Source organism: Oncorhynchus mykiss, chromosome 4 (genome assembly GCF_057628025.1).
Source record: "Oncorhynchus mykiss isolate SJ-2025 chromosome 4, ASM5762802v1, whole genome shotgun sequence".
Lineage (NCBI taxonomy): Eukaryota > Metazoa > Chordata > Actinopteri > Salmoniformes > Salmonidae > Oncorhynchus > Oncorhynchus mykiss.
The window spans coordinates 15,977,569-15,989,462 of record NC_143025.1 but is presented as its reverse complement, the minus strand read 5'-3'; positions in this window follow the sequence as shown (position 1 = coordinate 15,989,462).

Here is an 11,894-nt window from a genome sequence, read left to right as displayed (position 1 = left end):
CTCCAGATTGTCACGTCTGTCACATGTGCTCAGTGTGAACCTGCTTCATCTGTGAAGTGCACAGGGCGCCAGTGGCGAATTTGCCACTCTTGGTGTTCTCTGGCAAATGCCAAACGTCCTGCACGGTGTTGGGCTGTAAGCACAACCCCCACCTGTGGACGTCGGGCCCTCATGGAGTCTGTTTCTGACCGTTTGAGCAGACACATGCACATTTGTGGCCTGCTGGAGGTCATTTTGCAGGGCTCTGGCAGTGCTCCTCCTGCTCCTACTTGCACAAAGGCGGAGGTAGCGGTCCTGCTGCTGGGTTGTTGACCTCCTACGGCCTCCTCCACGTCTCCTGATGTACTGGCCTGTCTCCTGGTAGCGCCTCCATGCTCTGGACAGTACGCTGACAGACACAGCAAACCTTCTTGCCACATCTCGCATTGATGTGCCCTCCTGGATGAGCTGCACTACCTGAGCCACTTGTGTGGGTTGTAGACTCCGTCTCATGCTACCACTAGAGTGAAAGCACCGCCAGCATTCAAAAGTGACCAAAACATCAGCCAGGAAGCATAGGAACTGAGAAGTGGTATGTGGTCCCCACCTGCAGAACCACTCCTTTATTGGGGGTGTCTTGCTAAATGCCTATAATTTCCACCTGTTGTCTATTCCATTTGCACAATAGCATGTGAAATTTGTCAACCAGTGTTGCTTCCTAAGTGGACAGTTTGATTTCACAGAAGTGTGATTGACTTGGAGTTACATTGTGTTGTTTAAGTGTTCCCTTTATTTTTTGGAGCAGTGTATATACACATACAGTGGCTTGTGAAAGTATTCACCCCCCTTGGCATTTTTCCTATTTTGTTGCCTTACAACCTGGAATTAAAATATATTTTTCAGGGTGTTTGTATCATTTGATTTACACAACATGCCTACCATTTTGAAGATGCAAAAATATTTGAAACAACACAACAACAACAAACTTGAGCGTGCATAACTATTCACACACCCCCCCCCCCCCCCCCCCCCCCCCCCCCCATGGTAATACTTTGTAGATCCACCTTTTGCAACAATTACAGCTGCAAGTCTCTTGGGGTATGTCTCTATAAGCTTGGCACATCTAGCCACTGGGATTTATGCCCATTCTTCAAGGCAACTCTGCTCCAGTTCCTTCAAGTTGGATCAGTTCCGCTGGTGTACAGCAATCTTTAAGTCACCCCTGATTCTCAATTGTATTGAGGTCTGGGCTTTGACTAGGCCATTCCAAGGCATTTAAATGTTTCCCGCTAAACCACTCAAGTGTTGCTTTAGGGTCATTGTCCTGCTGGACTGTGAACCTCTGTCCCAGTCTCAAATCTCTTGAAGACAAAACGGTTTCCCCTCAAGAATTTCCCTGTATTTAGCACCATCCATCATTCCTTCAATTCTGACCAGTTTCCCTGTCGATGAAAAACATCCCCACAGCATGATGCTGCCACCACCATGCTTCACTGTGGGGATGATGTTCTCGGAGTGATGAGGTGTTGGGTTTGCGCAAGACATATCATTTTCCTTGGTCAAAAAGCTCAATTTCAGTCTCATCTGACCAGAGTGCCTTCTTCCATATGTTTGGGGAGTCTCCCACATGCCTTTTGGCAAACACCAAACGTTGTTGCTTATTTTTTTCTGGACACTCTTCCTTAATAAAGCCCAGCTCTGTGTAGTGTACGGCTTAATGTGGCCCTATGGACAGTTACTCCAATCTCCGCTGTGAAGCTTTGCAGCTCCTTCAGTGTTATCTTTGGTCTCTTTGTTGCCTCTCTGATTAATGCCCTCCTTGCCGAGTCTGAGAGTTTTGGTGGGCGGCCCTCTCTTGGCAGGTTTGTTGTGGTGCCATATTCTTTTCATTTTTAAATAATGGATTTATTAGTGCTCCGTGGGATGTTCAAAGTTTCTGATATTTTTTTAAACCCAACCCTGATCTGTACTTCTCCACAACTTTGTCCCTGACCTGTTTGGAGAGCTCCTTGGTCTTCATAGTGCTGCTTGCTTGGTGGTGCCCCTTGCTTAGTGGTGTTGCAGACTCCGGGGCCTTTTAGAACAGGTGTATATATACTGAGATCATGTGACAGATCATGTGACACTTATATTGCACACAGGTGGACTTTATTTAACTAATTATGTGACTTCTGAAGGTAATCGGTTGCACCAGATCTTATTTAGGGGCTTCATAGCTAAGCGGGTGAATACATGTGCACACACCAGTTTTCCGTTTTGTATTTCTTAGAACATTTTTTTACAAATTATTTTTTTCATTTCACTTCACCAATTTCGACTATTTTGTGTATGTCCATTATATAAAATCTATTTAAATTACAGTACCAGTCAAAATTTTGGACAGACTCTACTCATTCCAGGCCATCAGACTGTCAAATAGCCATCACTAGCCGGCTACTCAACCCTGCACCTTAGAGGCTGCTGCCCTATATACATAGACATGGAATCACTGGCCACTTTAATAATGAAACACTGGCCACTTTAATAATGCAACACTAGTCACTTTAATTAATAATGTTTACGTACTGCTTTACTCATCTCATATGTTTTTACTGTATTCTATTCTAAAGTATCTTTGTCAATGCCACTCCGACATTGCTCGTTCTAATTTATATATTCTTAATACCATTATTTTTCTTTTAGATTTGTGAATTGTTAGATACTACTGCACTGTTGGAGCTAGGAACACAAGCATTTCGCGACACCCGCAATAACATCTGCTAAATATGTGTATGTGACAAATACAATGTGATTTGATATACAGTACCAGTCAAAGGTTTTGACAAACCTATTGATTCCAGGGTTTTTCTGTTATGGTGAGTGAAGGAGGACCCAAAAGCGAACTAACTTAAACAGAGCTTCTTTAATAACCAAACGTAGGTAGGCTCAGATAGACCGGCAGATTCCGACAGGACAGGACAAGGTTACAGCAAACAGGACGATAGTCTGGTTCAGGCATGAAACACAACAAACAAGAATCCGACAAGGACAGGAACAAAAACAGAGAGAGATATAGGGACCTAATCAGAGGGAAAAAGGGAACAGGTGGGAAACGGGGTGAATGGGTAGTTAGGAGGAGACAAGGCACAGCTGGGGGAAAGAGGGGGAGAAAAGGTAACCTAACAACGACCAGCAGAGGGAGACAGGGTGAAGGGAAAGGACAGAAACACACAACATGACAATACATGACAGTACCCCCCCACTCACCGAGCGCCTCCTGGCGCACTCGAGGAGGAAACCTGGCGGCAACGGAGGAAATCCTCGATCAGCGCACGGTCCAGCACGTCCCGAGAGGGAACCCAACTCCTCTCCTCAGGACCGTACCCCTCCCAATCAACGAGGTACTGGTGACCACGGCCCCGAGGACGCATGTCCAAAATCCTGCGGACCCTGTAGATGGGTGCGCCCTCGACAAGGATGGGGGGGGGGGGGGGGGAAGACGAGCGGGGGCGCGAAGAACGGGCTTAATACAGGAGACATGGAAGACCGGGTGGACGCGACGAAGGTATCGCGGAAGAAGAAGTCGAACTGCGACAGGATTAATGACCCGAGAAATACGGAACGGACCAATGAACCGCGGGGTCAACTTGCGAGAAGCCGTCTTAAGGGGAAGGTTCTGAGTGGAGAGCCAAACTCTCTGACCGCGACAATATCTAGGACTCTTAGTTCTACGCTTATTAGCAGCCCTCACAGTCTGCGTCCTATAACGGCAAAGTGCAGACCTGACCCTCTTCCAGGTGCGCTCGCAACGTTGGACAAAAGCCTGAGCGGAGGGGACGCTGGACTCGGCGAACTGAGATGAGAACAGCGGAGGCTGGTACCCGAGGCTACTCTGAAAAGGAGATAGCCCGGTCGCAGACGAAGGAAGCGAGTTGTGGGCGTATTCTGCCCAGGGGAGCTGTTCTGACCAAGACGCAGGGTTGCGAAAAGAAAGACTGCGTAAGATGCGACCAATAGTCTGATTGGCCCGTTCTGCTTGACCGTTAGACTGGGGGTGAAAGCCGGAAGAGAGACTGACGGAAGCCCCAATCAAACGGCAAAACTCCCTCCAAAATTGAGACGTGAATTGCGGCCCTCTGTCCGAAACGACGTCTGACGGAAGGCCATGAATTCTGAAAACATTCTCGATGATGATTTGTGCCGTCTCTTTAGCAGAAGGAAGCTTAGCAAGGGGAATGAAATGAGCCGCCTTAGAGAACCTATCGACAACCGTAAGAATAACAGTCTTCCCCGCTGACGAAGGCAGTCCGGTGACAAAATCTAAGGCGATGTGAGACCACGGTCGAGAGGGAATGGGAAGCGGCCTGAGACGGCCGGCAGGAGGGGAGTTACCGGACTTAGTCTGCGCGCAGACCGAACAAGCAGCCACGAAACGACGCGTGTCATGCTCCCGGGTGGGCCACCAAAAACGCTGGCGAATGGAAGCAAGCGTACCCCGAACGCCAGGGTGGCCGGCTAACTTGGCAGAGTGAGCCCACTGAAGAACGGCCAGACGAGTAGGAACGGGAACGAAAAGAAGGTTCCTAGGACAAGCGCGCGGCGACGGAGTGTGAGTGAGCGCTTGCTTTACCTGCCTCTCAATTCCCCAGACAGTCAACCCGACAACACGCCCCTCAGGGAGAATCCCCTCGGGGTCAGTGGAGGCTACTGAAGAACTGAAGAGACGAGATAAAGCATCAGGCTTGGTGTTCTTAGAACCCGGACGATAAGAAATCACGAACTCGAAACGAGCGAAAAACAGCGCCCAACGCGCCTGACGCGCATTAAGTCGTTTGGCAGAACGGATGTACTCAAGGTTCCTATGGTCAGTCCAAACGACAAAAGGAACGGTCGCCCCCTCCAACCACTGTCGCCATTCGCCTAGGGCTAACCGGATGGCGAGCAGTTTGCGGTTTCCCACATCATAGTTACGTTCCGACGGGGACAGGCGATGAGAAAAATACGCGCATGGGTGGACCTTGTCGTCAGAGAGGGAGCGCTGAGAAAGAATGGCTCCCACGCCCACCTCTGACGCGTCAACCTCGACAACGAACTGTCTAGAGACGTCAGGTGTAACAAGGATAGGAGCGGATGTAAAACGATTCTTGAGGAGATCAAAAGCTCCCTGGGCGGAAACGGACCACTTAAAGCACGTCTTGACAGAAGTAAGGGCTGTGAGAGGAGCTGCCACCTGACCGAAATTACGGATGAAACGACGATAGAAGTTCGCGAAGCCGAGAAAGCGCTGCAGCTCGACGCGTGACTTAGGGGCGGGCCAATCAATGACAGCTTGGACCTTAGCGGGATCCATCTTAATGCCTTCAGCGGAAATAACAGAACCGAGAAATGTGACGGAGGAGGCATGAAAAGTGCACTTCTCAGCCTTCACAAAAAGACAATTCTCTAAAAGGCGCTGGAGGACACGTCGAACGTGCTGAAGATGAATCTGGAGTGACGGTGAAAAAATCAGGATATCGTCAAGGTAAACGAAAACAAAGATGTTCAGCATGTCTCTCAGGACATCATTGACTAATGCCTGAAAGACAGCTGGAGCGTTAGCGAGGCCGAAAGGAAGAACCCGGTATTCAAAGTGCCCTAACGGAGTGTTAAACGCCGTCTTCCACTCGTCCCCCTCCCTGATGCGCACGAGATGGTAAGCGTTACGAAGGTCCAACTTAGTGAAAAACCTGGCTCCCTGCAGGATCTCGAAGGCTGAGGACATAAGAGGAAGCGGATAACGATTCTTAACTGTTATGTCATTCAGCCCTCGATAATCTATGCAGGGGCGCAGAGACCCGTCCTTCTTCTTGACAAAAAAAAACCCCGCTCCGGCGGGAGAGGAGGAGGGGACTATGGTACCGGCGTCAAGAGCTACAGACAAATAATCCTCGAGAGCCTTACGTTCGGGAGCCGACAGAGAGTATAGTCTACCCCGGGGGGGAGTGGTTCCCGGAAGGAGATCAATACTACAATCATACGACCGGTGTGGAGGAAGAGAGGTGGCCCTGGACCGACTGAACACCGTGCGCAGATCGTGATATTCCTCCGGCACCCCTGTCAAATCACCAGGCTCCTCCTGTGAAGAAGAGACAGAGGAAACAGGAGGGATAGCAGACATTAAACATTTCACATGACAAGAGACGTTCCAGGAGAGGATAGAATTACTAGACCAATTAATGGAAGGATTATGACAAACTAGCCAGGGATGGCCCAAAACAACAGGTGTAAAAGGTGAACGAAAAATCAAAAAAGAAATGGTTTCGCTATGATTACCAGAAACAGTGAGGGTTAAGGGTAGCGTCTCACGCTGAATCCTGGGGAGAGGACTACCATCCAGGGCGAACAAGGCCGTGGACTCCCTTAACTGTCTGAGAGGAATGTCATGTTCCCGAGCCCAGGTCTCGTCCATAAAACAGCCCTCGGCCCCAGAGTCTATTAAGGCACTGCAGGAAGCTGACGAACCGGTCCAGCGTAGATGGACCGACAAGGTAGTGCAGGATCTTGAAGGAGAGACAGGAGTAGTAGCGCTCACCAGTAGCCCTCCGCTTACTGATGAGCTCTGGCTTTTACTGGACATGAAGTGACAAAATGGCCAGCAGAACCGCAATAGAGACAGAGGCGGTTGGTGATTCTCCGTTCCCTCTCCTTAGTCGAGATGCGGATACCTCCCAGCTGCATAGGCTCAGCTCCCGAGCCGGCAGAGGAAGATGGTAGTGATGCGGAGAGGGGGGCAACGGAGAACGCGAGCTCCTTTCCACGAGCTCGGTGACGAAGATCAACCCGTCGCTCAATGCGAATAGCGAGTTCAATCAAGGAATCCACGCTGGAAGGAACCTCCCGGGAGAGAATCTCATCCTTTACCTCTGCGCGGAGACCCTCCAGAAGACGAGCGAGCAAAGCCGGCTCGTTCCAGCCACTGGAGGCAGCAAGAGTGCGAAACTCAATAGAGTAGTCAGTTATGGATCGATTGCCTTGACATAGGGAAGACAGGGCCCTGGAAGCCTCCTCCCCAAAAACAGATCGATCAAAAACCCGTATCATCTCCTCCTTAAAGTCCTGATACTGGTTAGTACACTCAGCCCTTGCCTCCCAGATTGCCGTGCCCCACTCACGAGCCCGTCCAGTAAGGAGAGATATGACGTAGGCGACACGAGCAGTGCTCCTGGCGTAAGTGTTGGGCTGGAGAGAAAACACAATATCACACTGGGTGAGGAACGAGCGGCATTCAGTGGGCTCCCCAGAGTAACACGGCGGGTTATTGATTCTGGGCTCCGGAGATTCGAAAGCCCTGGAAGTGGCCGGTGGATCGAGGCGGAGATGGTGAACCTGTTCTGTGAGGTTGGAGACTTGGGTGGCCAGGGTCTCAACGGCATGTCGAGCAGCAGACAATTCCTGCTCGTGTCTGCCTAGCATCGCTCCCTGGATCTCGACGGCTGAGTGGAGAGGATCCGAAGTCGCTGGGTCCATTCTTGGTCGGATTCTTCTGTTATGGTGAGTGAAGGAGGACCCAAAAGCGAACTAACTTAAACAGAGCTTCTTTAATAACCAAACGTAGGTAGGCTCAGATAGACCGGCAGATTCCGACAGGACAGGACAAGGTTACAGCAAACAGGACGATAGTCTGGTTCAGGCATGAAACACAACAAACAAGAATCCGACAAGGACAGGAACAAAAACAGAGAGAGATATAGGGACCTAATCAGAGGGAAAAAGGGAACAGGTGGGAAACGGGGTGAATGGGTAGTTAGGAGGAGACAAGGCACAGCTGGGGGAAAGAGGGGGAGAAAAGGTAACCTAACAACGACCAGCAGAGGGAGACAGGGTGAAGGGAAAGGACAGAAACACACAACATGACAATACATGACATTTTCTTTATTTTTGCTATTATCTACATTGTAGAATAATAGTCAAGACATCAAAAATATGAAATAACACATATGGAATCATGTAGTAACCAAAAAAGTGTTAAACAAATCAAAATATATTTGAGATTCTTCAAAGTAGCCACCCTTAGCCTTGATGACAGCTTTGCACACTCTTGGCATTCTCTCAACCAGCTTCATGAGCTGGAGGGAGTCTGGAATGCATTTCAATTAACAAGTGTGCCTTGTTAAGTTAATTTGTGTAATTTATTTCCTTCTTAATGCGTTTGAGCCAATCCGTTGTGTTGTGACAAGGTAGGGGTGGTATACAGAAGATAGCCCTATTTGGTAAAAGACCAAGTCCATATTATGGCATGAACAACTCAAATAAACAAAGAGAAACAACAGTCCATCATTACTTTAAGACATGAAGATCAGTCTATCAGGAAAATGTCAAGAACTTTGAAAGTTTCTTCAAGTGCAGGTGCAAAAACCATCAAGTGCTATGATGAAACTGGCTCTCATGAGGACCATCACCAGAAAGGAAGACCCAGAATTACCTCTACTGCAGAGGATAAGTTCATTAGAGTTAATTGCACCTCAGATTGCGGCCCAAATAAATGCTTCACAGAGTTCAAGTAACAGATACATCTCAACATCAACTGTTCAGCGGAGACTGTGTGAATCAGGCCTTTATGGTTGAATTGCTGCAATGAAACCACTACTAAAGGATACCAATAATAATAAGAGACTTGCTTGGGCCAAGAAACATGAGCAATAGACATTAGACGGGTGGAAATCTCTCCTTTGTTCTGATGAATCCAAATTTGAGATTCTTGGTTCCAACCGCCGTGTCTTTGTAAGACGCAGAGTAGGTGAACGGATGATCTCAGCATGTGTGGTTCCCACCGTGAAGCATAGAGGAGGAGGTGTGAGGGTGCTTTGCTGATGACACTATCTGTAATTTATTTAGAATTCAAGGAACACAACCAGCATGGCTACCACAGCATTCGGCAGCGATATGCCATCCCATCTGGTTTGCGTTTAGTGGGACTATCATTTGTTTTTCAACAGGACAATGACCCAACACACCTCCAGGCTGTGTAAGGGCTATTTGACCAAGAAGGAGTGATGGAGTGCTGCATCAGATGACCTGGCCTCCACAACCACCTGACCTCAACCCAATTGAGATGGTTTCCCGGACAACCCAAAGATTCCTAGATGCCCTTCCAGACTCCCTCCACCTACCCAAAGACGTCAGAGTACAAAAATCGGTTAACCACCTAACTGAGGAACTAAGTGTAACCTTGCGTAAAACCCTAGATGCAGTCGCACCCCTAAAAACAAGAAACATTTGTCATAAGAAACTAGCTCCCTGGCATACAGAAAATACCCGAGCCCTGAAGCAAGCTTCCAGAAAATTGGAATGGAAATACGCCACACCAAACTGGAAGTCTTCAAACAAGCTTGGAAAGACAGTACCGTGCAGTATCAAAGAGCCCTCACTGCTGCTCGATCATCCTATTTTTCCAACTTAATTGAGGAGAATAAAAACAATCCAAAATTTATTTTTGATACTATCGCAAAGCTAATGAAAAAGCAGCATTCACCAAGAGAGGATGGCTTTCATTTCAGCAGTGATAAATTCATGAACTTCTATGACGAAAAGATCATGATTATTAGAAAGCTAGTTACGGACTCCTCTATAAATCTGCGTATTTCTCCAAATCTCAGTTGTCCTGAGTCTGCACAACACTGCCAGCACCTAGGATCAAGGGAGACATTCAAGTTTTTTAATCCTATATCTCTTGACACATTCATGAAAATAGTAATGGCCTCTAAAACTTTCAAGCTGCATACTGGACCCTATTCCAACTAAACTACTGAAAGAGCTGCTTCCTGTGCTTGACCCTCCTATGTTGAACATAATAAATGGCTCTCTATCCCCTGGATGTGTACCAAACTCACTAGAAGTGGCAGTAATAAAGCCTCTCTTGAAAAAGCCAAACCTTGACCTAGTTTTTTTTTTTTTTCTTCTATCGGCCTATATCGAATCTCCCAATCCTCTCAAATTTTAGAAAAAGCTGTTGCACAGCAACTCACTGCCTTCCTGAAGACAAACAATTTATACGAATCGCTTCAGTATGGTTTTAGATCCCATCATAGCACTGAGACTGCACTATTGAAGGTGGTAAATGACCTTTTTTAATGGCATCAGACCAAGGCGCTGCATCTGTCCTCGTGCTCCTAGACCTTAGTGCTGCTTTTGACATCATCGATCACCACATTCTTTGGAATGTGAGATTGGAAACGCAAATTGGTCGACACGGACAAGTCCTGGCCTGGTTTAGATCTTATCTGTCCGAAAGATATCAGTTTGTCTCTGTGGATGGTTTGGCCTCTGACATATCAACTGTAAGTTTCGGTGTTCCTCAAGGTTGAGTTTTGGGACCACTATTGTTTTGACTATATATTTTACCTTTTGGTGATGTCATTCAGAAACATAATGTTAACTTTCACTGCTATGCGGACGATACACCGCTGTACAATTCAATGAAACATGGTGAAGCCCCAAAATTGCCCTCCATGGAAGCCTGTGTTTCAGACATAAGGAAGTGGATGGCGGCAAATTCTTTACTTTTAAACTCAGACAAATCAGAGATGATAGTTCTAGGTCCCAATAAAAAAAAAAAATTCTGTTGGATCTGACCATTAATCTTGATGGTTGTACAGTCATCTCAAATAAAATGTAAAATGAATATGCTTGTAAAAGTACAAAGTTATTATATTACTGTGTGAGGGGGGGGGGGGGGGGGCAGGAGATAGACCAGATAGTGTAAGAGAATGGGACATGTTTCCTGCCATTGTAGGATGGAGGTTGTTTACTTCCCTTGGTAATGTAACAGCCAAATTGGCAAGAATCTGCTGTGGAGCTATCACTACATAGAACATGATGATCAAAAGGGCTCTTAATCTGAGGGACCCAAAAACTACCCTATTACAGTTCCAATGCAGATGTTTTCATCCCAATATCAAATCATTCCTGGCTAACAATTAAGTACCTTACTTACCTTACTGTGATTGTGTTAATTTTTGGACTATTTTCATTGAAAAAAGTGCTCTCTTACCAAAGAGCCATTTCTCAAACAAGAATGTTGCTTGGACTGCCTGGGAGTGGTCTGAGTGGGGAAGGGGAAACTGAGAGTTTGCTGGTTTTGAAGGTTTGGAACTCTCATTCCTATTGGTGTATTAACTAATTTATCACATGGTGAATTCACCATGGAAGGCCAAAGCTCCATCCCATCAAAACAGGCAGAAACAGAGCTTACACTAAAAGGGCATCATCATTTCACAATTCATAGTATTATTCCAACCTCAGAGTGGAAATAGAAGTACATAAAACACTGAGGTTTTTAACTGCACTGGGCCTTGAAGATAACGCAAAAGTCTTAGCGGACTAATTTGAGGATCATATGTTACATCTTATCTAAGATTATGATATCGATAGTTTATTCCCTTCTCACTCTCTTAGCAATTGAAGCATGCAGGATGGAATCGAGACAGAAACATGTGTATCACACCATCATAGCGAGGTAAGTTTCAGATATGATACTGTATAGTGTATCCCTCTGTCTCCAGGAGAGAACACTGTTTCCAGTGTATCTGTGACCTGCATGTTATCAATCAATCAGAGATCACTCACTGTTTTGCCTTCTTTAGCAACCTACTTTCCCCTCTGCTGGAGGTGTAGATGAATCAAACACCACACAGAGGTACAACAGCCTTTGTTGATGAAGAAATGTACACACTTCACAGCCCGTCAGCTGCATTGATCTTTATTCAATAAAAGTATTTGTTACGTTCCCCAATTTCTGTGTTGTGGGTTTGTGTATATGTATGTGTGTATTTCAGGAAATGGCTTCCTGGATTCCCCCAAGCAGCTGATTGGTCGGCCCCATTGCAGATAGGAGCTCTGATCCCGCCCTCTCGTTAGGGGATACAGCTGTCGGCAATTACAAACTCCTTCTGAAGCTG